Here is a 19300-nt window from a genome sequence, read left to right on the forward strand (position 1 = left end):
CTGAAGCATTCAAGCTGATTTCTTGCAGCATCTGGGCACTGTAACAGCTCCATAGCTGCTCTGTAAGGCAAGTTAAAGGGTGTGGGTCCTGCAGCACTACCTGTAGTTCGCATTGTGCATTGGAAGGCACAAAGTAAGCAGACGGGAGAAGTCAGGATAGTGCGCAAGGGCATAGAAGGGAGCGGCTCAAGAAAAGAGAAGTGGAAACAGACAGCAAACTAGGCTGGAGAGAGACCTGAGACAAAGAGATCTGAATTATACGAGAGCCGACCAGGGGAAACACAAATTATGCAGTCAAGTGTCCCACATTTGGGGAAATCGCAGGAGCAGCACACCCAGAGTGCAATGGGTGAGCCTTGCCCTGGGAGAAGCACCTTCATGATCATAGTATCTCACCTGGCAGGTAAGTAGGAGTTGGGCTATAGCTGGGGAGGGTCGCTGCTCAAGCACCCCTCTGTCAAGTGAAGGAGATCCAACTGAGGCAGCACAAGGGAACTCTCAAAAGAAGAATAAGGCTAGAGGAAGAAATGAGACAAAGAAATCTGACTTTTACCAGAGCTGACCAGAGGAAAGCACAAACACAGTCCCCCACTACTACAAATAATGCAGTCAAGTTTCCCACATTTGGGGAAATCACAGGGGTCAGCATACCCAGAATGCAATGAATGACCCTCACCCTGGGGGAACAATCTTCTTGACCATGGTATCTCCTATGCAAAATAAGTATGATTTGAGATAGGGCTAGGGAGGTCCGCTGCTCAGGCACATCTCTGTCAAGTAAAGGAGATTCAACTGAGGCAGCACAAGGGAACTCTCATCTGGGGACAACAACTGCAGGGAGAACACATATTTTCAGATGAACATGGGAGGGCAGAAGGCTGCCTAATACTGAAGCACCCCCAAACAACAAACCAAATGCAACAACTAGTGCAAGCATTCCTGGGGGAAGGCCTGCAGCAGATTGATTTGCATATGGTAATGCCATCCAAGCAGTGGGTCAAAGTTGGCTTCAACCCTCGTCTGCATATGAAAAGAGAAAAGGTGCGTGCAGGGCATGGCGGCCTTTTGCGGCGCTTGGATGACCCCTAGTTCGCATTAAACACCTCCACCCTCCTTCGGTGTGGGGCTCATGTTGGCTATGCCCCAGCCCCTGAAGCATTCAAGCTGATTTCTTGCAGCAGCTGGGCACTGTAACATCCCCAGAGCTGCTCTGTAAGGCAAGTAAAAGGGTGTGGGCCCTGCAGCACTACCTGTAGTTTGCATTGTGCATTGGAAAGCACAAAGTAAGCAGACGGGAGAAGTCAGGATAGTGCGCAAGGGCATAGAAGGGAGCGGCTCAAGAAAAGAGAAGTGGAAACAGACAGCAAACTAGGCTGGAGAGAGACCTGAGACAAAGAGATCTGAATTATACGAGAGCCGACCAGGGGAAACACAAATTATGCAGTCAAGTTTCCCACATTTGGGGAAATCGCAGGAGCAGCACACCCAGAGTGCAATGGGTGAGCCTTGCACTGGGAGTAGCAACTTCCTGATCATAGTATCTCACCTGGCAGGTAAGTAGGAGTTGGGCTAGAGCTGGGGAGGGTCGCTGCTCGGGCACCCCCCAGTCAAGTGAAGGAGATCCAACTGAGGCAGCACAAGGGAACTCTCGAAAGAAGAACAAGGCTAGAGGAAGATCTGAGACAAAGAAATCTGACTTTTACCAGAGCTGACCAGAGGAAAGCACAAACACAGTCCCCCACTATCACAAATAATGCAGTCGAGTTTCCCACATTTGGGGAAATCACAGGGGTCAGCATACCCAGAATGCAATGAATGAACCTCACCCTGGGAGAACAATCTTCATGACCATGGTATCTCCTATGCAAAATAAGTATGATTTGGGATAGGGCTGGGGAGGGCCGCTCCTCAGGCATATATCTGTCAAGTAAAGAAGATTCAACTGAGGCAGCACAAGGGAACTCTCATCTGGGGACAACAACTGCAGGGAGAACACATATTTTCAAATGAACATGGGAGGGCAGAAGGCTGCCTAATACTGAAGCACCCCCAAACAACAAACCAAATGCAACAACTAGTACAAGCATTCCTGGGGGAAGGTCTGCAGAAGACGGATTTGCATACAGTGATGTCATCCAAGCAGTGGGCCAAAGTTGGCTGGAACCCTCATCTGCATATGAAAAGAGAAAAGGGGTATGCAGGGCATGGCGGCCTTTTGCTGCGCTTGGATGACCCTTAGTTCGCATTAAACACCCCCACCCTCCTTCGGTGTGGGGCTCATGTTGGCAATGCCCCAGCCCCTGAAGCATTCCAGCTGATTTCTTGCAGCAGCTGGGCACTGTAACAGCTCCAGAGCTGCTCTGTAAGGCAACTAAAAGGGTGTGGGCCCTGCAGCACTACCTGTAGTTCGCATTGTGCGTTGGAAGGCACAAAGTAAGCAGACGGGAGAAGTCAGGATAGTGCGCAAGGGCATAGAAGGGAGCGGCTCAAGAAAAGAGAAGTGGAAACAGACAGCAAACTAGGCTGGAGAGAGACCTGAGACAAAGAGATCTGAATTATACGAGAGCCGACCAGAGGAAACACAAATTATGCAGTCAAGTGTCCCACATTTGGGGAAATCGCAGGAGCAGCACACCCAGAGTGCAATGGGTGAGCCTTGCCCTGGGAGAAGCACCTTCCTGATCATAGTATCTCACCTGGCAGGTAAGTAGGAGTTGGGCTAGAGCTGGGGAGGGTCGCTGCTCGGGCACCCCCCTGTCAAGTGAAGGAGATCCAACTGAGGCAGCACAAGGGAACTCTCGAAAGAAGAACAAGGCTAGAGGAAGATCTGAGACAAAGAAATCTGACTTTTACCAGAGCTGACCAGAGGAAAGCACAAACACAGTCCCCCACTACCACAAATAATGCAGTCGAGTTTCCCACATTTGGGGAAATCACAGGGGTCAGCATACCCAGAATGCAATGAATGAACCTCACCCTGGGAGAACAATCTTCATGACCATGGTAACTCCTATGCAAAATAAGTATGATTTGGGATAGGGCTGGGGAGGGCCGCTGCTCAGGCATATCTCTGTCAAGTAAAGGAGATTCAACTGAGGCAGCACAAGGGAACTCTCATCTGGGGACAACAACTGCAGGGAGAACACATATTTTCAAATGAACATGGGAGGGCAGAAGGCTGCCTAATACTGAAGCACCCCCAAACAACAAACCAAATGCAACAACTAGTACAAGCATTCCTGGGGGAAGGTCTGCAGAAGACGGATTTGCATACAGTGATGTCATCCAAGCAGTGGGCCAAAGTTGGCTGGAACCCTCATCTGCATATGAAAAGAGAAAAGGGGTATGCAGGGCATGGCGGCCTTTTGTGGCGCTTGGATGACCCTTAGTTCGCATTAAACACCCCCACCCTCCTTCGGTGTGGGGCTCATGTTGGCAATGCCCCAGCCCCTGAAGCATTCAAGCTGATTTCTTGCAGCAGCTGGGCACTGTAACAGCTCCAGAGCTGCTCTGTAAGGCAAGTAAAAGGGTGTGGGTCCTGCAGCACTACCTGTAGTTCGCATTGTGCATTGGAAGGCACAAAGTAAGCAGACGGGAGAAGTCAGGATAGTGCGCAAGGGCATAGAAGGGAGCGGCTCAAGAAAAGAGAAGTGGAAACAGACAGCAAACTAGGCTGGAGAGAGACCTGAGACAAAGAGATCTGAATTATACGAGAGCCGACCAGGGGAAACACAAATTATGCAGTCAAGTGTCCCACATTTGGGGAAATCGCAGGAGCAGCACACCCAGAGTGCAATGGGTGAGCCTTGCCCTGGGAGAAGCAGCTTCATGATCATAGTATCTAACCTGGCAGGTAAGTAGGAGTTGGGCTATAGCTGGGGAGGGTCGCTGCTCAAGCACCCTTCTGTCAAGTGAAGGAGATCCAACTGAGGCAGCACAAGGGAACTCTCAAAAGAAGAATAAGGCTAGAGGAAGAAATGAGACAAAAAAATCTGACTTTTACCAGAGCTGACCAGAGGAAAGCACAAACACAGTCCCCCACTACTACAAATAATGCAGCCAAGTTTCCCACATTTGGGGAAATCACAGGGGTCAGCATACCCAGAATGCAATGAATGACCCTCACCCTGGGAGAACAATCTTCTTGACCATGGTATCTCCTATGCAAAATAAGTATGATTTGAGATAGGGCTGGGGAGGGCCGCTGCTCAGGCACATCTCTGTCAAGTAAAGGAGATTCAACTGAGGCAGCACAAGGGAACTCTCATCTGGGGACAACAACTGCAGGGAGAACACATATTTTCAGATGAACATGGGAGGGCAGAAGGCTGCCTAATACTGAAGCACCCCCAAACAACAAACCAAATGCAACAACTAGTGCAAGCATTCCTGGGGGAAGGCCTACAGCAGATGGATTTGCATATGGTGATGTCATCCAAGCAGTGGGCCAAAGTTGGCTGGAACCCTCATCTGCATATGAAAAGAGAAAAGGGGTATGCAGGGCATGGCGGCCTTTTGCAGCGCTTGGATGACCCTTAGTTCGCATTAAACACCCCCACCCTCCTTCGGTGTGGGGCTCATGTTGGCAATGCCCCAGCCCCTGAAGCATTCAAGCTGATTTCTCTGCAGCAGCTGGGCACTGTAACAGCTCCAGAGCTGCTCTGTGAGGCAGTTAAAAGGGTGAGGGCCCTGCAGCACTACCTGAAGTTTGCATTGTGTGTTGGAAGGCACAAAGTAAGCAGACGGGAGAAGTTAGGATAGTGCGCAAGGGCATAGAAGGGAGCGGCTCAAGAAAAGAGAAGTGGAAACAGACAGCAAACTAGGCTGGAGAGAGACCTGAGACAAAGAGATCTGAATTATACGAGAGCCGACCAGGGGAAACACAAATTATGCAGTCAAGTTTCCAACATTTGGGGAAATCACAGGGGCAGCACACCCAGAGTGCAATGGGTGAGCCTTGCCCTGGGAGAAGCACCTACATGATCATAGTATCTCACCTGGCAGGTAAGTAGGAGTTGGGCTAGAGCTGGGGAGGGTCGCTGCTCGGGTACCCCCCTGTCAAGTGAAGGAGATCCAACTGAGGCAGCACAAGGGAACTCTCGAAAGAGGAACAAGGCTAGAGGAAGATCTGAGACAAAGAAATCTGATTTTTACCAGAGTTGACCAGAAGAAAGCACAAACACTGTCCCCCACTACCACAAATAATGCAATTGAGTTTCCCACATTTGGGGAAATCACAGGGGTCAGCATACCCAGAATGCAATGAATGAACCTCACCCTGGGAGAACAATCTTCATGACCATGGTATCTCCTATGCAAAATAAGTATGATTTGGGATAGGGCTGGGGAGGGCCGCTGCTCAGGCACATCTCTGTCAAGTAAAGGAGATTCAACTGAGGCAGCACAAGGGAGGACATCTTGCCTCTGTAGAGCCAGTTTGTGCAAGGAGAGATTGATTGATTCTTTTTTGGTGGGGGCCCAAACCAACCAGTCATTTCAGTCAGTCGTGTGGCAGACCCTGTCGCTGAAATGATGGGTTCGTCAATGTTTTTCTTTTCAATCTAAGCACCAGCAGTTTTCTGTAAGCATCTGCTTCGCTATGATGATCAACACGTCACAAGGGAAAACACTCAGGGCTGGAGGCGTAGATCTTAGGACCAGCTGCTACAAGCATGGCAGAGGTGTCACTATCACTGGTGACACCCAGAGAGGCGGCGAGGGAGATTGTAATGCAGTGCGCGCAGATAAGCAGGGCAATGGTAAAAAGGAGGCATGGTCTCATAGGTAGGGGCGTGGCCTGAATCACCATTTTGTTGCTGCGGGTATCCCGGGGGTTGGGGGCTGCACCCGGGGACTAGTGTGTGAGTAGTGCTGGCTCCTGCACAGTGACAGAAACTGGGTGTTGCACGTAATGTCACAGTGAAACACCCATATTCTGTCACTGAAGAAGAGCCGGCACTTTGGTGTCACCCCCCTTGGCGGGTGACACTCGGGTGTGTGCCGCAACCCCGTTGTGATGCCACTGACCCATGGGAAGCTTTACGTGGCTTACCCATGTGTTAGTAGCCCCAAGCATCTTTTGTGTTAGTCCCTGAAGAAAAACTTCAAATATTGTTTATAATTTTGTAATCAATGGGCCTAATTCAGTAAGGATTGCACATTCTGCTAAGTAACAGAATTTGCAATCCTTTGGTTCGCATGCTGGGGCCACCCATCACAGGGCATGGCCACCCAGTATGCCGCCTCCCTTCTTGACCACGCTGAAATTGCAGTCTCAGTGCAGTTCAGCGTGATCATAAAAAATGGTTTAGCCTCCTGTTGGTGCAGACTGTACGTGTGCGCAGGAAGCCGCCACCATTTTTGTGATCGCAGCGGCTGCATGTGATGTCATGCAGCCGCTCTGACCACGCCTCCTGTTTCTCCGTTGAAGCCCTGCCCCCGCACCGCTCCATCTCCGACTTTGAAATGGAGTGTTGCTGACCCCCCCCCCCCGCACCGATTGAAAGTCAGAGGCGATCGCATTATCTGCGGGGTGCCACAGAAAATGCAGGCGCATGCGTATGCTCTTAGCAATTTTTGCAGTTGGATTGCTTATTGCAGGCGGGTGGGCTCGGAATTCTTAGCCTTTTCCTCGCACCCCCAGTTGCGGGAGAATGTGAAGGAGGAGCTGTTGACGGGTCACGTTCCGCTTGACTTGACAATTTTCTCACCAGCAGGTCTTTGAACCTCTGCAGACTTGTGTCTGCCGGAAAGAGAGATACAATGTAGGTTTTAAATCTAGGATCGAGCACGGTGGCCAAAATGTAGTGCTCTGATTTCAACAGATTGAATCCTGGTTAAGCGAATTAAGGGCTCCATCCACAAGTTCCACATGCCTAGTGGAATCGCTCTGTTTTAGCTCCTCCTTCAATGTCTCCAGCTTCTTCTGCAAAAGCCTGATGAGGGGAATGACCTGACTAGGGCTGGCAGTGTCTGAACTGACTTCACGTGTGGCAAGTTCAAAGGGTTGCAGAACCTTGCACAACGTTGAAATCATTCTCCACTGCGCTTGAGTCAGGTGCATTCCCCCTCCTTTGCCTATATCGTGGGCAGATGTATAGGCTTGAATGGCCTTTTGCTGCTCCTCCATCCTCTGAAGCATATAGAGGGTTGAATTCCACCTCGTTACCACCTCTTGCTTCAGATGATGGCAGGGCAGGTTCAGGAATGTTTGGTGGTGCTCCAGTCTTCGGCATGCGGTGGCTGAATGCAGAAAGTGGCCCGCAATTCTTCGGGCCACCGACAGCATCTCTTGCACGCCCCTGTCGTTTTTTAAATAATTCTGCACCACAAAGTTCAATGTATGTGCAAAACATGGGACGTGCTGGAATTTGCCCAGATGTAATGCACGCACAATATTGGTGGCGTTGTCCGATGTCACAAATCCCCAGGAGAGTTCAATTGGGGTAAGCCATTTTGCGATGATGTTCCTCAGTTTCCGTAAGAGGTTGTCAGCTGTGTGCCTCTTATGGAAAGCGGTGATACAAAGCGTAGCCTGCCTAGGAACGAGTTGGCAATTGCGAGATGCTGCTACTGGTGCCGCCGCTGCTGTTCTTGCTGCGGGAGGCAATACATCTACCCAGTGGGCTGTCACAGTCATATAGTCCTGAGTCTGCCCTGCTCCACTTAACCACAGACAAGTGGACATTGGGTACAACTGCATTTTTTAGGACACTGGTGACTCTTTTTCTGAGGTCTGTGTACATTTTCGGTATCGCCTGCCTAGAGAAATGGAACCTAGAGGGTATTTGGTACCGGGGACACAGTACCTCAATCAAGTCTCTAGTTGCCTCTAAATTAACGATGGATACCGGAACCACGTTTCTCACCACCCAGACCTGAGTTATCCGCTTTGCAGCAGGATGACTGCTGTGATATTTCATCTTCCTCGCAAAGGACTGTTGGACAGTCAATTGCTTACTGGAAGTAGTACAAGTGGTCTTCCGACTTCCCCTCTGGGATGACGATCGACTCCCAGCAGCAACAACAGCAGCGCCAGCAGCAGTAGGCGTTACACTCAAGGATGCATCGGAGGAATCCCAGGCAGGAGAGGACTCGTCAGACTTGCCAGTGACATGGCCTGCAGGACTATTGGCTCTCCTGTCTAAGGAGGAAATTGACACTGAGGGAGTTGGTGGTGTGGTTTGCAGGAGCTTGGTTACAAGAGGAAGGTGGTCAGTGGACTGCTTCCGCTGTCATCCAAAGTTTTTGAACTTGTCACTGACTTATGATTAATGCGCTGCAGGTGACGTATAAGGGAGGATGTTCCGAGGTGGTTAACGTCCTTATCCCTACTTATTACAGCTTGACAAAGGCAACACACGGCTTGACACCTGTTGTCCGCATTTGTGTACAGGATGCATACCTTCATGTCCCCATTTATCCACCTCATCAGGCGTACCTCAGATTTGCGGTACAGGACTGTCATTGCCAATTTCAGACGTTGCTGTTTGGTCTCTCCATGGCCCTGAGAATTTTCACCAAGGTAATGACGGAAATGATGGTGCTCCTGTGCAAGCAAGGTGTCACAATTATCCCGTACTTGGGCGATCTCATAAAAGCGAGATCAAGAGAGCAGTTGCTGAACAGCGTATCACTTTCACTGAAAGTGTTACAGCAACACGGCTGGATTCTCAATATCCCGAAGTCGCAGTTGATTCCTACTACTCGTCTGTCTTTCTTGGGCATGATTCTGGACACGGACGAGAAGAGGGTTTATCTCCTGATAGAAAAGGCCCAGGAACACATGACTCTTGTCAGGAACCTATTGAAACCAAAACAGGTGTCAGTGCATCACTGCACTCGAGTCCTGGGAAAGATGGTGGCATCATACAAGGCCATTCCATTCGGCAGGATCCATGCGAGGACTTTCCAATGGGGGGTGGGATTGTATCTGCACACACACAATTGTATTATATCAGATTTGGAACTATATACAGCTCCAAAATAACCCCTATTGCATTCAAGTATTCACAATTATTTGTGGGGGTGCTATCGACTACAGCTAAGGTTAGTCAGCAAAAAGAAAAAGAGAAAAGGACTGTATTTGTCGATGCACAGGAAGAAGGGTGACCTGATTATCACAATCTTCTGGAGAATTATTAAAATTTAACTTTTATTAGTGTCAAATTAAAATAGTGTGAGATATTATAATACTCCAGATATTATAAATACTGACAAATGGTCATGTGAACATATGAAGACCAATTGCTGACAACTATTATCAGACTGAGTAAATATTGTGAGCAATATTATATAATTGGATATAAGAACAGACACGCGGACACATATTTTAATCTTTAATCACACTTATTATTTCATTGCACTTGTGGTATATGTTGTATACGTCTTGATTTTAACCTTTATGTTTCGTCTATACTCGTAGTTTGTTGTCAGTTATCATCACACTATTTTAATTTGACACTAATAAAAGTTAAATTTTAATAATTCTCCAGAAGATTGTGATAATCAGGTCACCCTTCTTCCTGTGCATCGACAAATACAGTCCTTTTCTCTTTTTCTTTTTGCTGACTTTCCAATGGGACCTACTGGACAAGTGGTCCGGGTCACATTTACAGATGCATTGGTTGATCACCCTGTCCCCCAGGGTCAGGGTATCACTCCTGTGGTGGCTGCAGAGTGCTCACCTTCTCGAGGGACGCAGATTCAGCATTCAGGGCTGGATCCTGGTGACCACAGACGCAAGCCTCCAAGGTTGGGGAGCAGTCACACAGGGAAGAAATTTCCAAGGTATTTGGTCAAGTCAAGAGACTTGTCTTCACATCAACATCCTGGATCTAAGGGCCATATACAATGCCCTACGTCAAGCGGAGACCTTACTTTGCGACCAACCGGTTCTGATCCAGTCAGACAACGTCACCGCAGTGGCTCATGTAAACCGCCAAGGCGGCACAAGGAGCAGAGTGGCGATGGCACAAGCCACCAGAATTCTTCGCTGGGTGGAGAATCACGCAAGCGCACTGTCAGCAGTGTTCATTCCGGGAGTGGACAACTGGGAAGCAGACTTCCTCAGCAGACACGACCTACATCCGGGAGAGTGGGGACTTCATCAGGAAGTCTTTGCACAGATTACAAGTCAGTGGGAACTGCCACAGATAGACATGATGTTGTCCCGGCTCAATAAAAAGCTACAGAGGTATTGCGCAAGGTCAAGAGACCCTCAGGCAGTAGCTGTAGACGCCCTAGTGACACCGTGGGTGTTCCGGTCGGTCTATGTATTTCCTCCTCTTCCTCTCATACCCAAGGTGTTGAGGATAATAAGACAAAGAGGAGTGAGAACAATCCTCATTGTTCCAGATTGGCCACGGAGTATCCGGAGTATTGGCCATCTGGTATCCGGATCTGCAGGAAATGCTCACAGAAGATCTGTGGCCTCTCCCTCTAAGACAGGACCTGTTGCATCAGGGGCCCTGTCTGTTCCAAGACTTACCGCGGCTGCGTTTGACGGCATGGCGGTTGAATGCCGGATCCTAGCATTCCGGTTGAGGTCATCCCTACGCTGATAAAGGCTAGGAAGGATGTAACGTTAAAACATTACACCGTATATGGCGAAATTATGTTTCTTGGTGTGAGGCCAGGAATGCTCCTACGGAAGAATTCCATCTGGGCCGTTTCCTTCACTTCCTACAAACTGGAGTGAATTTGGGCCTAAAATTAGGCTCTATTAAGGTCCAGATTTCGGCCTTATCCATTTTCTTTCAAAAAGAATTGGCTTCTCTTCCAGAAGTTCAGACTTTTGTAAAAGGAGTGCTGCATATTCAGCCTCCTTTTGTGCCTCCGGTGGCACCTTGGGACCTTAACGTGGTGTTAAGTTTTCTAAAATCACACTGGTTTGAACCACTTAAAACAGTGGAGTTAAAATATCTCACATGGAAGGTGGTCATGTTATTAGCCTTGGCTTCGGCTAGGCGAGTGTCGGAATTAGCGGCTTTGTCACATAAAAGCCCATATTTGGTATTCCATGTGGATAGAGCGGAATTGCGGACCCGTCCTCAATTCCTACCAAAAGTGGTCTCATCTTTTCATATGAACCAACCTATTGTGGTGCCTGTGGCTACGCGTGACTTGGAGGATTCCGAGTTACTTGATGTGGTCAGGGCTTTGAAAATTTACATGGCCAGGACGGCTAGAGTCAGGAAAACTGAAGCGCTGTTTGTCCTGTATGCAACCAACAAGATTGGTGCCCCTGCTTCAAAACAGGCTATTGCTCGCCGGATTTGTAACACGATTCAGCAAGCGCATTCTATGGCTGGATTGCAGTTACTGAAATCGGTCAAGGCCCATTCCACGAGGAAAGTGGGCTCTTCTTGGGCGGCTGCCCGAGGGGTCTCGGCACTACAGCTTTGTCAAGCTGCTACTTGGTCGGGTTCAAACACCTTTGCAAAATACTATAAGTTTGATACCCTGGCTGAGGAGGAACTCATGTTTGCTCAATCGGTGCTGCAGAGTCATCCGCACTCTCCCGCCCGTTTTGGAGCATTGGTATAATCCCCATGGTCCTTACGGAGTCCCCAGCATCCTCTAGGACGTTAGAGAAAATAAGATTTTAAACCTACCGGTAAATCTTTTTCTCGTAGTCCGTAGAGGATGCTGGGCGCCCATCCCAAGTGCGGACTACTTCTGCAATACTTGTATATAGTTATTGCTTCAATAAGGGTTATGTTATAGTTGCATCGGTCCTGCACTGATGCTATGTTGTTTTTTCATACTGATAACTGGGTAGTTTATCACAAGTTATATGGTGTGATTGGTGTGGCTGGTATGAATCTTGCCCTGGATTAACAAAATCCTTTCCTCATACTGTCCGTCTCCTCTGGGCACAGTTTCTCTAACTGTGGCATAGAGGGAGGAGCCAGTGCACACCCAGAACTAAAGTCTTTCTTAAAGTGCCCGTGTCTCCTGTGGAGCCTGTCTATCCCCATGGTCCTTACGGAGTCCCCAGCATCCTCTACGGACTACGAGAAAAAGATTTACCGGTAGGTTTAAAATCTTATTTTCTACTTTATTCTTTTCTATCCTAGTTTATTACGACCAACTCTCATCCAAGGAGTTTGATATTCTACTACCTGCATGTAATTTAAATTGCTTAAATTGTTTATATGGTTGATTTGTCCTTCACAATCCATAATCTGCAACTTGTATGTACTTGTGTCATTGAAAATCTTATAATAAAAATGTATATATATTTAAAAAAAAAAGTTATAAGACATATGCATTCAATATTTGAAGAAACAAAATAAAATAAAGCTATCTATTGGGTTTCACTAACAAGCACATTGGAAGACTTGACTACTGTTAAAAGACATGCATTACATGGTATAGAGCCACAAACCACAATGTAGTAAAATAAAAACAAACTTACATGTGTATCAAACCTATGTGAGGCTTACATTGATAGTGCAAGATCAACACTCTATCAACTGTGCAAACTAGACTGCACATAAATGCCATAAAATTTATCTGAGATTTTAGTAAATAAGGCCCGTTGCTGTCCGGGTCACGCAGCCGTCACGGCCCGCCCCCATACGGTCCGGTCATGTCTGCGTTGTCCTGACTGTGCCCCCAAAATGGCGGCACAACGCCGCTGGCCCGACTCCTCCTGCCCAGTGACCGCCTCTGCCTGTCAATCAGGCAGAGGCGCTCACTGGGCAGAGATGCTGATCGCATCTCTGGCATGTGCCGGTGCACTGCGGCACCAGCACACACGCACTTCAGACCTGATCTCCTGTTGTGTGAATATGCACAGCAGGGATCAGGTCTGAATTAGGCCCTATATACAGCTGTCAGTAAGGCAGGGATGTGCTGCTGCCAGTGAGGCAGGGATGTGCTGCTGGTAGTGAAGCAGTGATGTGCTGCTGTCAGCGAAGCAGTGCTGTGCTGCTGTCAGCGAGGCAGGGATGTGCTGCTGTCAGCGAGGCAGGGATGTGCTGCTGTCAGCGAAGCAGGGATGTGCTGCTGTCAGCGAAGCAGGGATGTGCTGCTGTCAGCGAGGCAGGGATGTGCTGCTGTCAGCGAGGCAGGGATGTGCTGCTGTCAGCGAGGCAGGGATGTGCTGCTATAAGTGAGGCAGGGATGTGCTGCTGTCATTGAAGCAGGAATGTGCTGCTGCAGTGACGCAGAGATATGCTGCCCACTATCTCCCTATCACCCCTGCCTGAGTCACACACTTTCCCTGTCACCCCTGCCTCAGTTACCCACTATCTCCCAGTCACCGCTGCCTCAGTCAACCACTATACCTGCGATCCCTGCCTCAGTCACCCACTATACCAGTCACCCCTGCTTGAGTCACCCACTGTCACCCTATCACCCCTGCTTCAGTCACCCACTATCCCTGTCAACCCTGCCTCAGTCACCCACTATCTCCCAGTCACCCCTGCCTCAGTCAGCCACTATCCCTGTCACCCCTGCCTCAGTCTCTTACTGTCCCTGTCACCCCTGCCACAGTCATCCACTATCTCCCTATCACCCCTGCCTTAGTCATTTATTATCCCTGTCACCCACTTTCTTCCCATACTTACCCAACCCCTTCCTATCACGCCTCCCTCAGTAACCCACTATCTCCCTGTCACTCACTATCTCCCAGTCACCCCGGCCTCAGTCACCCACTATCTCCCACTCATACATGCTTCAGTCACCCACTATCTCCCAGTCATCCCTGCCTCAGTCACCTACTGACACCAGTGCAGACATTTCTGCTGCGGCCTCTCCACTCGTGCTGTGTCCCTCTGACAGATTTACTGACGGTCTGTCCCCCATAAGCCGGTGTGTCTGTGGGTACTTGGTACATGTGTGTCAACATGTCAGTGGCTGAATGTTTTTCCCAAGAGGAAACTATATTAGGAATGCAGACATATGATGGTGGCCCTGTTGGCACCACCAATAACTGACTGGGTAAATGTTTCAGTAATATCAGAGTAAGGTTGGATAAATCTGTGTCCCAGACACAGACGTAGAGAATAGATGTGATGTTCATGGCTATGTTTCTTTTCCCTCAGGCCCCGCGGGGTCGCAAAAATGTTATTTTGCCCAGTTACTACACACTGATACTGACACGGATACTGATTCCTATGTCGACCATAATGTTTCCTGATTAGATCCAATATTGGCAAGGAGCATTCAGTACATGATTGTGGATATTAAGGACATATTAAAATCACTGAAGACCCTGCTGTTACTGACAAAGGGGTCTATATGTATGTATATATAGATATATAATGAAAGCTGATGTAACGTTCCTCCATCTCTGTTTGAGAAAGTCTGGGCCAGCTCGACAAGATGGTTTCAAATCCCCAAAAGGATTCTGGTTGTTTATTCATTTCCCGCCGCGGACAGAATAAAGTGGGAGTCACCCCCTGTTCTGCACGGGGCCCTCTAACAAATCCAGCGGATCGTATGCAGGAAGCTACATTATTTCTAGTTATGTAACCACGGGTACATTACTTAGACCTGCCATTACATGTGCATGGGTGAGTAGTAGTATTCAAGAATTGGTCGAATACCTTGTCATCCGATATAGATACCCTGGAGAGATGGGATACTCCTTACGTTGTATCATATCAAGGACACTGCAGCATACTTACGTGAGACTGCAAGGGATATAGGACTCTTGAGTTCACGGGCCAATTTCATGGCAGTCTCGGATAGGAGGGCATTGTGGATTCACCAGGAGAATGCTGATGCTGACTCCAAGAAGAAAGGGAGTCTCTTCCCTATGAAGGTGAAGCCTTGTTTGGTGACTGCCTAGTTAATTTGATCTCGGCAGCTCCCGCAGGTAAGTCAACCTTCTTGCCCTATGTTCCCTCCCAACGGATGAAGACGCATCATTATCTGATGCAGTCATTTCGGCCCAATAGATATGCAAGAAGTTAAGATTCCCCTTTCTTTGCAGGTAGAGGAGGGAGAAGAGAGAAGAGGTCTGCAACCTCTTCAAGATCGCAGGAGCAGAGATCATCCTCTGCTTCTGCCAAATCCACTGCATGACGCTGGGGCTCTCTTGCAGGAGCCCGCACCAGTGGGGGCACGTCTAAAACTCTTCAGTCAGTTCTGGATTCATTCGGACATGGACTCGTGTGTTTTACAAATAGTGTCCCAAGGGTACAAACTGGGGTTTCAAGATGTTCCCCCTCAACGATTGTTCAAATCGGCCTTAGTCAGCAGGGAGAAGGTTTTTATTCAAGCCTCTTCGTGGTCCCTAAGCCGGACGGCTCAGTCAGACCAATCTGAAATCTGAAATCCCTCAATTTCTACCTAAGGAAATTCAATTTCAAGATGGAATCTCTCAGTGCAGTGATCTCCAGTCCGGAGGAAGGAGATTTCATGGTTTTAGTAGACATAAAGGATGCCTACTTACATGTTCCCATTTAGCCTCTGCATCAAGCTACCTGAGGTTTGCAATTCAGTATTGTCATTACCAATTTCAGACATTGCCGTTTGGTCTGTCCACGGCTCTGAGGATTTTCACCAGGGTGATCGCAAGCAAGGAGTAACAATTATCCCGTACTTGGATGATCTCTTGATAAAGGCGAGATCCAGGGACCAGTTAGTGCAAAACATTGCACTCTCCCTGACAGTTCTTCAACAACATGGTTGGCTCCTAAACTTGCCAAAATCGCAGTTGGTCCCAATGACGCGGTTGTTGTTTTTGGGAGTGATACTGGACACAGAAGAGGTTTTCTTCCAGTGGAAAGGCTCTGGAGATCCAGAGTCTGGTCAAACAAATTCTGAAACCAGCAAGAGTGTTAATCCATCAATGCATTTGGTTGCTGGGGAAGATGGTTGCGGCCTACGAGCCCATTCAGTTTGGCAGGTTCCATGCCAGAGTGTTCCAGTGGGACCTGTTGGACAAGTGGTCCGGATCCCACCTACACACGCACCGGAGGATAATCCTGTCTTCCAAGACCAGAATCTCACTCCATTGGTGGCTGCACACTCAGTTCTCACCTCCTAGAGGGGCGAAGGTTCGGGATCCAGGACTGGATCCTAGGGACCATGGATGCAACCCTCCGAGGCTGGGGAGCAGTCACACAGGGGGAAAACGTCCAAGGAAGATGGTCAAGTCGGGAAAGTTGTCTCCACATAAATGTTCTGGAGTTAAGGGCCATTTAATAACTGCAGACACAGTACGCACTGGGACGGGTGCCCAGCATCCTCTACGGACTAAGAGAAAAGGATTTACCGGTAGGTATTAAAATCCTATTTTCTCTAACGTCCTAGAGGATGCTGGGGACTCCGTAAGGACCATGGGGATAGACGGGCTCCGCAGGAGACATGGGCACTTTAAGAAAGACTTTAGTTCTGGGTGTGCACTGGCTTCTCCCTCTATGCCCCTCCTCCATACCTCAGTTTGATACTGTGCCCAGTGGAGACTGGGTGCTTTTCAGGAGCTCTCCTGAGCTTTCTGACAGAAAGTATTTTGTTAGGTTTTTAATTTTCAGGGAGCACTGCTGGCAACAGACTCCCTGCATCGAGGGACTGAGGGGAGAGAAGCAGCCCTACTCTCCGAGTTGCAAGGTCCTGCTTCTTAAGCTACTGTACACCATTAGCTCCAAAGGGATTAGCTCCAAAGGGATTGGTACGCAGGATCTCACCCTCGCCGTCCGTCCCCCTCGCAGAGCCGGAAGATAGAAGCCGGGTGAGTATGAGAAGAAAAGAAGACTTCAGAGGCGGCAGAGGACTTCATGATCTTCACTGAGGTAGCGCACAGCACTGCAGCTGTGCGCCATTGCTCCCATACACCTCACATACTCCGGTCACTGTAAGGGTGCAGGGCGCAGGGGGGGCACCCTGGGCAGCAATATAAACCTCTTTTTGGCAAAAATATAACATAAATACAGCTGGGCACTGTATATATGTATGAGCCCCCACCAATTTTACAGTTTAAGCGGGACAGAAGTCCGCCGCCGAGGGGGCGGGGCTTCTCCCTCAGCACTCACCAGCGCCATTTTTTCTCAACAGCACCGCTGAGAGGAAGCTCCCCGGACTCTCCCCTGCTTATACCACGGTAGAGAAGAGGGTTGAAAAGAGAGGGGGGGGGAACATAATTCGGCGCAAATTACATACAGCAGCGCTACTGGACAAACATTAAGTTACTGTGTTATTCCTGGGTTATATAGCGCTGGTGAGTGTGCTGGCATACTCTCTCTCTGTCTCTCCAAAGGGCCTTGTGGGGAAACTGTCTTCAGAAAAAGTATTCCCTGTGTGTGTGGTGTGTCGGTACACGTGTGTCGACATGTCTGAGGAAGAAGGCTATATTAGAGAGGAGCGGGAGCAAATGAATGTGGTGTCTCCGCTGACACCTGATTGGATGGATATGTGGAATGTTTTAAATGCTAGTGTAAACTCATTGTACAAAAGATTAGACAAGGCTGAAGCTTTGGGACAGTCAGGGACTCAACCCATGCCTGATCCTATGTTGCAGGGACTGTCAGGGTCTCATAAGCGCCCACTATCCCAGATTGTTGACACAGATACCGACACGGATTCTGACTCCAGTGTCGATTACGATGATGCAAAGTTACAGGCAAAATTGGCAAAATCCATTCGATATATGATTATGGCAATAAAAGATGTTTTGCACATCACAGAGGAACCCCCTGTCCCTGACAAGAGGGTACATATGTACAAGGGAAAGAAGCCTGAGGTAACCTTTGAGGGGGTCACACGAGCTGAACGAGTTATGTGAAAAAGCTTGGGAATCTCCAGATAAAAGACTGCAGATTTCCAAAAGGATTCTTATGGCGTATCCTTTTCCATCAACGGATAGGTTACGATGGAAATCCTCCCGTAGGATGGACAAAGCATTAACACGCACAGCTACAGTTGGAAAATCAAATTTTTTACCTTATGTTCCCTCACAGCATAAGAAAGCTCCGCATTATCAAATGCAGTCCTTTCGGTCACAAAGAAACAAGAAAGTGCGAGGTGCGTCCTTTCTTGCCAGAGGTAGGGGCAGAGGAATAAAGCTGCACAACACAGCTAGTTCCCAGGAACAGAAGTCCTCCCCGGCCTCTACAAAATCTACCTCATGACGCTGGGGCTCCACTGGCAGAGTCCGGCCCATGTGATGTCATGCAGCTGCTCTGACCACGCCTCCTGTTTCTCCGTTGCCGACCCCATTTTGAAACCGTGCCCCCGCACCGCTCCATCTCCGACTTGGAAATGGAGTGTTGTTGACCCCCCTCCCCCCCCCCCCTTCACTGATTCACAGTCAGAGGTGATCGCATTATCTGCGGGGTGCCGCAGAAAATGCAGGCGGATGCGTATGCTCTTAGCAGTTTTTGCAGTTGGATTGCGATCCAACCTGAATCAGGCCCCATTACCTATCACAATGCACTGCGGGTAGTACAAAATGGGGTTAATATAGGAGAAAAAACCCCAGAGCTGTGCTCCTTAACTGTCCCTGGTGGCTAGTGGAGCGGCTGCCCAGTAATCAGTGTCCACGCCAGTGCGCACACGGCCCGCCCCCATCAGCGGCCTCGTGATCCCGGAGGGCGGTGTGTGTGTGACTGACCTTAGGAAGAAACCGGAGCCTCCGCTGCAGTGACCCAGCAACCGGGGCACGGGAGTATACTGCGCCACTGGGAGTGATGGAGCTGCAGTAAAGAGGTCTATTAGACCTAGCCTGCTGCAGCCCTTGTAGATTCTTATAAAAAAAGTTCTTCTTTTCATGCCAAAATTAATAGCTAAGAATAGGCTGCCTGAGGCAGCCCCCTGTTAAGTGGCCTGCTACTGAAGGCACCAACTACAAACTGAGCTCCCTGTTCATGGAAGCGAGGTTATAGAGGAGGGGGCGCTGAGCATCTTGGGAACAGTCAAAAGCTTTGAGCCTGTTGGTGCCTCAGATCAAGATCCTACTCTGGTGTACATATACAATGTGAATCCTTGTGGAGTCCAGTGTACCCCACAGAAGAAATGAATGCGTCACACCCATTGGCAGCAACATTAGAATAGCTGCTGATGGGCACAATTGAGAAAGGAAAGGGGGAAAACATTTGAATCCAGCACATATATGTAATTTGAATATGTAATTTGTACCTTCCTACTTTAAAATGTAATGGATGAACCTCACCCTGTGAGAACTATCTTCATGATCAAGAGATCTCATATGCAAGATAAGTATGTGTTGGGATAGGGCTGTGGAGGGCGGCTGCTCGGGCACACCCCTGTCAAGTTAAGGAGATTCAACTGAGGAAGCACAAGGGAACTCTCATCTGGGAACAACAACTGCAGGGAGAACACATTT

At 48.9% G+C, this 19300-nt stretch overlaps 10 non-coding genes across 10 annotated transcripts; all 10 read right to left on the reverse strand.

Annotated features, from left to right (window-relative positions):
* Nucleotides 1-248: 248 nt before the first annotated feature.
* On the reverse strand, nucleotides 249-411 carry LOC135035791 (U1 spliceosomal RNA). Its single transcript, XR_010230753.1, has one exon. It is a non-coding gene; the product is annotated as a U1 spliceosomal RNA (small nuclear RNA).
* A 152-nt stretch (nucleotides 412-563) lies between these two features.
* On the reverse strand, nucleotides 564-727 carry LOC135035773 (U1 spliceosomal RNA). The gene has a single exon (XR_010230735.1). It is a non-coding gene; the product is annotated as a U1 spliceosomal RNA (small nuclear RNA).
* Nucleotides 728-1398: 671 nt separating this feature from the next.
* Nucleotides 1399-1561, reverse strand: LOC135035723 (U1 spliceosomal RNA). Its single transcript, XR_010230697.1, has one exon. It is a non-coding gene; the product is annotated as a U1 spliceosomal RNA (small nuclear RNA).
* A 152-nt stretch (nucleotides 1562-1713) lies between these two features.
* On the reverse strand, nucleotides 1714-1877 carry LOC135035747 (U1 spliceosomal RNA). Its single transcript, XR_010230710.1, has one exon. It is a non-coding gene; the product is annotated as a U1 spliceosomal RNA (small nuclear RNA).
* A 671-nt stretch (nucleotides 1878-2548) lies between these two features.
* LOC135035785 (U1 spliceosomal RNA) lies at nucleotides 2549-2711 on the reverse strand. The gene has a single exon (XR_010230747.1). It is a non-coding gene; the product is annotated as a U1 spliceosomal RNA (small nuclear RNA).
* Nucleotides 2712-2863: 152 nt separating this feature from the next.
* Nucleotides 2864-3027, reverse strand: LOC135035759 (U1 spliceosomal RNA). The gene has a single exon (XR_010230722.1). It is a non-coding gene; the product is annotated as a U1 spliceosomal RNA (small nuclear RNA).
* Nucleotides 3028-3698: 671 nt separating this feature from the next.
* Nucleotides 3699-3861, reverse strand: LOC135035740 (U1 spliceosomal RNA). Its single transcript, XR_010230704.1, has one exon. It is a non-coding gene; the product is annotated as a U1 spliceosomal RNA (small nuclear RNA).
* Nucleotides 3862-4013: 152 nt separating this feature from the next.
* On the reverse strand, nucleotides 4014-4177 carry LOC135035766 (U1 spliceosomal RNA). The gene has a single exon (XR_010230729.1). It is a non-coding gene; the product is annotated as a U1 spliceosomal RNA (small nuclear RNA).
* Nucleotides 4178-4849: 672 nt separating this feature from the next.
* LOC135035716 (U1 spliceosomal RNA) lies at nucleotides 4850-5012 on the reverse strand. The gene has a single exon (XR_010230690.1). It is a non-coding gene; the product is annotated as a U1 spliceosomal RNA (small nuclear RNA).
* Nucleotides 5013-5164: 152 nt separating this feature from the next.
* LOC135035704 (U1 spliceosomal RNA) lies at nucleotides 5165-5328 on the reverse strand. The gene has a single exon (XR_010230678.1). It is a non-coding gene; the product is annotated as a U1 spliceosomal RNA (small nuclear RNA).
* Between the last annotated feature and the right edge of the window lie 13972 nt (nucleotides 5329-19300).

Source organism: Pseudophryne corroboree, unplaced genomic scaffold (genome assembly GCF_028390025.1).
Source record: "Pseudophryne corroboree isolate aPseCor3 unplaced genomic scaffold, aPseCor3.hap2 scaffold_611, whole genome shotgun sequence".
NCBI lineage: Eukaryota > Metazoa > Chordata > Amphibia > Anura > Myobatrachidae > Pseudophryne > Pseudophryne corroboree.